The following is a 6167-nucleotide window of genomic DNA, read 5'->3' as shown; positions in this document are numbered from 1 at the left end:
AATGAAATCTGGCCATGTGTAGCAACAGGGATGGACCTTGAGGGTGTTATGCTGAGCGAAATAAGTCAGGCAGAGAAGGACAAATATCATATGTTTGCACGTATAGGAGGATTAGGAGGAACTTAACTGAGGACCATGGGGGAGAAGAAGGGGAGAAATGGTGGGGGAAAGGGAGAGAGGCAAACCATGAGAGACTCTTGAATGCTGAGAACAAACTGAGGACTCATGGGTGTGGGGGGGAGGGGGGAGATGGGCATGGAGGAGGGCACTTGTGGGGATGAGCACCGGGTGTTATAAGGAAACCAACTTGACAATAAACTACCTGTAAAAAACAAAAAACAACAACAAAAAAGTAGCAATGATAACCCCAAAAAAATAATAAATAAATAAATAAAATAACAGTCTCAAGGGGTGCCTGGGTGGGCTTAGTCAAGTAAGCATCTGACCTCGGCTCAGGTCATGACCTCGGTCTGTGAATTCAAGCCCCATGTTGGGCTCTGTGCTGACAGCTCAGAGCCTGGAAACTGCTTTGGATTCTGTGTCTCTCTCTCTGTCCCTCCCCTGCTCTTGCTCTGTCTCTCAAAAATGAATAAACAAAAAAAATTTTTTTAATAACAGTCTCAGGGTTTGCTTGTTTGTTTGTTGCTTTATAGCTCTTAACTGATATTTTCTATTTGTTTGTTTAGTGTCTGTCTTACCCTCTGGAAAGTGAGCTTCATTACAAATTTCGCCTTCTTTGCTGTTATACCCCTAGGAATGGCACTTAATAAGTGCTAAATAAATGTCTGTGGAATGAATGAATCTCCATTCTCATATCAGTCATTTATTCAACCTCTGGTCATGAATTCCTACTATACACCCAACACTGTGTTAGAGGTACTGTGTTACTTAAAAAGAGACATAATACTTTGCATTCAAATAGCTTTTTGAGAGGAGGAAGGGGAGATAAACATAAGATAAACACTGTCTAAAAATGTATGATTATGAAGGATTTTGAAGAAAGGAAGACCAAGAAGCTTAGTTTAATTTCCACACTGACTGAGTTTCCCGAAGTTTTCCCACTTTTGATATCTAATTTCATTTCCTTTTTTAAATATAATCTATTGTCAGGTTAGCTTCCATATAATATCCAGTGCTCATCCCAACAAGTTCTAATTTCATTTCACTGCGGTTGCAAAACATATTTTGTATTATATAGATTTTAATTTATTGAGGTTTGTTTTATAGCCTAGGTTATGGTGTATCCTGGAAAATTTTCCTTGTGCATATGAGAAAAATATGTATCATGTTGAGTAGAGCATTCTATAGATGTCTCTTAGGTCTAGTTGGTTTATACTGTGTTTCAAGTCTTCTGTTTCCTTGCTGATCTTCTATCTAGTTGTTCTAACACCATTGTTGAAAGTGGGGTATTCAGGTCTCCTGTTATGATTGAAGTGTCTCTTTCTCGGGGCGCCTGGGTGGCTTAGTCGGTTAAGCGTCCGACTTTCGCTTAGGTCATGATCTCGTGGTTCATGGGTTCGGGCCCCACGTCAGGCTCTGTGCTGACTGCCAGCTCAGAGCCTGGAGCCTGTTTCAGTCTGTGACTCCCTCTCTCTCTCACCCTCCCCTGCTCACACTGTCTCTCTCTCTCTCTCTCTCCTAGAAATAAAAAAAAAAAAAAAAAAAGTGTCTCTTTCACTTCATTTCTGTCAGTTGTTGCTTCATGTATTTTGGTGCTCTGTTATTAGCTGCATATATGTTTATCATTTATATCTTCCTGATAGATCCACCCCTTTATCATTATGAAATGTCCTTCTTTATTTCTAGTAACACATTTTTTGCCTTCAGAGTCTATTGTGTCTGATATTAGCATAGCCACTCCAGCTTTCTTGTGGTTGCTTTTTGCATAATTTATCTTTTTCCATCCATTTACTTTTCATTTGTTTGTATCTTTGAATTTAAAGTGATAAATAGCATGTAGTTGGATCATTTTTTAAATTGAGGTAAAATTGATATATAACATTATATTAGTTTTGGGTATACAACATAACGATTTGAAATTTGTATATATTGTGAAACAGTCACCACAGTAAGGCTAGTTATCCATTACCATATATAATTACAAAAAAATTTTTCTTGAGAAAAAATTTTTTTCTTTAAAGTTTACTATTGTAGCAACTTTAAAGTATGCAAGATAGTATTATTGACTATAGTTATGATGCTGTGTATCACATCTCCATGACTTACTTATTTTATAACTGGAAGTTTGTACCTATTGACCCTCTCCACCCATTTTACCTGCCCTTGACTCTCAACGTCTGGTGACCACCAATCTGTTCTCTGTATCTATAAGCTTGGTTGTTTTTGTTTTTAAATTCCACATATAAATGAGGTCGTACGGTATTTGTCTTTCTCTGACTAATTTAGCAAAATGCCCTTGTTGTCCATCCTTGTTGTTGCAGTTAACAAGATTTCATTCTTTTTTATGACTGAATAGTATTCCATTGTTCATGTTTCTGTGTGTGTGTGTCTCACATTTCTATATCCACCCATCAGTGGACAATTAGATTATTTCTGTATCTTGGCTATTGTAAATAATGCTGCAGTGAACATGGTGGTGTATATGTCTTTTTGAATCAGTGTTTTCATTTTCTTTGGATAAATACCTAGAAGTAGAATTATTGGATTGTATGGGTATGTATTGGGTTGTATGTATGATTCTATTTTTTTTTAACTTTTTTAAACGTTTTTATTTATTATTGAGAAACAGAGAGAGACAGAACATGAGCACGGGAGGGGCAGAGAGAGGGGGAGACACAGAATCTGAAGGAGGCTCCAGGCTCTGAGCTGACAGCACAGACTCCAACGCAGGGCTCGAACTCATAAACTGAGAGATCACGACCTGAACTGAAGTCGGATGCTTACCTGACTGAGCCACCCAAGTACCCCTGTATGATTCTATTTTTCAATTTTTGAAGAACCTCCACACTGTTTTTCATAGTGGCTGCACCAATTTACATTCCTACCAACAGTACACAGGAGTTCCCTTTTCTCCACATCCTTGCGAACACTTATTGTTCCTTATCTTTTTTATAATAGCCATTCTAACAGGTCTGAGGTGATATTTCATTGTAATTTTGGTTTATATTTCCCTGATAATTAGTGATGTTGAGCATCTTTTCATGTACCTGTTGGCCATCTCTATGTTCTCTTTGGGAAAAATCTCTATTCAGATCCTCTGCCAATTTTAATTAGACTGTTTGTTTTTTTGCTATTGAGTTATATGAACTCCTTATATATTTTAGATGTTAACCCCTTATCAGATATATGATTTGCAAATATTTTCTCCCATTCAATAGCTTGCCTTTTCATTTTGTTGATGTTTTCCTTTGCTTTGCAGAAACTTTTTAGTTTAACGTAGTCCCACTTGTTTGTTTTTGTTTTTGTGGCCTTTGATTTTGAAGTCAGAGTCAACATCACCAACCCTGATGCCAAGGAGCTTACTGCCTATGTTTTCTTCTAGGAGTTAATGTGGCTTCAAGTCTTACATTCAAGTCTGTAATCCATTTTGAGTTTATTTTTGTGTGTGGTATAAGATAGTGGTCGAATTTCATACTTTCACATGTGGCTGTCCAGTTTTCCCAACACCATTTATTGAAGAGACTTCTTTTCTTGTATGTTATTGGGGTACTTGGGTGTCTTGGTCGGTTAAGGTCCTACTTCAGCTCAAGTCATGATCTCACAGTTCATGAGTTTGAGCCCCATGTTGGGCTCTGTGCTGATGGCTCAGAGCCTGGAGCCTGCTTCAAATTCTGTATCTTCCTCTGTCTCTGTCTCTCCTCAGCATGTGCTCTCTCTCTCTCTCAAAAATAAACATTAAAATTTTTTTTATTATATTCTTGGCTCTTTTGTTGTTAGTTAATTGACCATGTATGTGTGGGTTTGTTTCTGGGGTCTCTGTTCTGTTCTGTTCATCTATGTGTGTGCTTTTATGCCAATACCATACTGCTTACCATAGCTTTTTAATATAGTTTGAAATCAGAGTGTGATGCCTCCAGCTTTGTTGTTCTTTCTCAAGATTGCTTAGACTATTCAGGGTCTCTTGTGATTTCATGCAAATTTTATGATTGTTTGCCCTTTCTGTGAAAAAATGCTATTGAAATTTTGATAGAGATTGAATTGAACTGGAGATTACTTTGAGCATTGTGGACATTCTAATAGTATCACTTTTGATCTGTGAGCATGGACTATCTTCCCATTTATATATATCTGCTTCTGTTTCTTTCATCAATGTCTTACACTTTTCAGCACCCAGTTCTTTTACCTCCTTCGTTAAGTTTATTCCTAACTATTTTATTCTTTGTAATGCAGCTTATTACTTCTTGAGTTAAAACTATTTTCTCTTTTTTGGGGCGCCTGGGTGGCTTAGTCGGTTAAGCATCCGACTTTCGCTTGGGTCATGATCTCACAGTTCATGGGTTCGAGCCCCGCGTCAGGCTCTGTGCTGACAGCTCAGATCCTGGAGCCTGTTTCAGTCTGTGACTCTCTCTCTGACCCTCCCCTGCTCATGCTGTCTCTCTCTCTCTCTCTCTCTCTCCTAGAAATAAATAAAATTTAAAAAAAAACTATTTTCTCTTTTTTTATATATATTTTATTTATTTCTGAGAGAGAGAGAGCCACGCGAGCATGAGCAAGCAGGGGAGGGTCAGAGAGGGAGGGAGACAGAATCTGAAACAGCCTCCAGGCGCTGGGCTGGCTGTCAGCACAGAGCCCGATGTGGGTCTCGAACCCACGAACTGTGAGATCATGACCTGAGATGAAGTCAGATGCTTAACCGACTGAGCCACCCAGGCACCCCCTATTTTCTCTTATTATAGGAATATGTAAGTCGAAGAAAATATCTTGAATCTAGTTTTGGCTATATTTTATCATTTTCATGTATCGTATTTTCATTTTTACTTTCTTTTTGGTCTGTAAATTCTGTTTGCTTTATACATTTAGGTGCTCTGATGTTAAGTGCATAAATATTTACAACTCTTAGGTCCTCTTGATGAATTAATCCTTTTATCTTTATATAATGACCATCTTTGTCCCTAGTTACAGTTTCTGCCTTAAAGTAAATTTTGCCCAATAAAAGAATAGCTGCCCCTGCTCTCTTTTGGCTTTGGTTTGCATGGAATAACTTACCATTCCTTCACTTTCAGTCGTGTGTGTCCTTAAAGCTGAAGCAATCCCGTTGTAGGCAACATATACCTGGGTCTTTTTCCATCTATTCAGCTACTCTGTGTCTTTTGATTAGAGAAGTTAATTTACATTTAAAGTAATTATTGAGAGGTAAGGGCTTAATAATTGACATTTTGTCAATTGTTTCCTGGGTGCTTTACAGAGCCTTTGTTCCATTCTTCCTCTCTTGCTGTCTTTGTGATTTGATGATTTTTCTGTAGGGGTATGCTTTGATTCCTTTCTCTTTTGTATATCTACTATAGATTTTTGCTTTGTAGTTTCCATGAGGCTTGCATAAAACATCTTATAGTTATAATATTCTCTTTTAAGCTGAGTAGCGACTTCACCTGCATACAAAGGCCTTATACTTTACCCAGGCAAAAATCTCTGAGCCAGGTCTATGTCTCTGAAAGTGTGTACATAAAGTAAAATTTTTATCAAGTCACGTATTAAATACATGAAAAACATCTCTTCTCAACTAGAGTGTTTTCTTAAATATTTTTTAAAATGTTTGTTTATTTTGAGAGAGACCGCACACGTGTTCATGTGCAGGGAGGGACAGAGAGAGAATTCCAAGCAGGCTCCGCCCAACAAGAGACTGTCTCATGAACAATAAGATCATGACCTGAGCCTAAATCAATAGTTGGACTCTTAACTGACTGAGCCACCCAGGTGCCTTTCTCAACTAGAGTTTTTTAAACCCTATCCCAAATCTAACCAAATCAGAATGTAGGCTTACGGACATGTGTTTTGAAACCTCTCCGTGTGTTTTTGATGCACATCCTTGGTTAAGAAATCTGTGTCAGAGGAAGTCACTAAAAAACTATTAATCCTCAGAGGGATGTGCTTGGAAAGCTTTTGTAAAAGAATTTACCTTTGTTTCCCCTAGACTGACCCTTTTTAAAATGTGCATTTCCTTCTTTCTTTTTTTTTTTTTAATTTATTTTTGAGAGAGAGATAGAGAC

General features: G+C 37.7%; 1 protein-coding gene across 1 annotated transcript in view; it reads left to right on the top strand.

The window, feature by feature from the left end:
- Positions 1 to 6167, top strand: part of DHX57 (DExH-box helicase 57) — a 58066-nt gene that overhangs the window by 4986 nt on the left and 46913 nt on the right. The gene's annotated exons all lie outside the window — the stretch shown is intronic.

The sequence above is a fragment of the Hyaena hyaena genome, unplaced genomic scaffold (genome assembly GCF_003009895.1).
Source record: "Hyaena hyaena isolate Hyena2069 unplaced genomic scaffold, ASM300989v1 scaffold_388, whole genome shotgun sequence".
In the NCBI taxonomy this organism is placed as follows: domain Eukaryota; kingdom Metazoa; phylum Chordata; class Mammalia; order Carnivora; family Hyaenidae; genus Hyaena; species Hyaena hyaena.
Note: the sequence above shows the minus strand (reverse complement) of the source record. Positions and strands in the feature narration are given on the sequence as shown.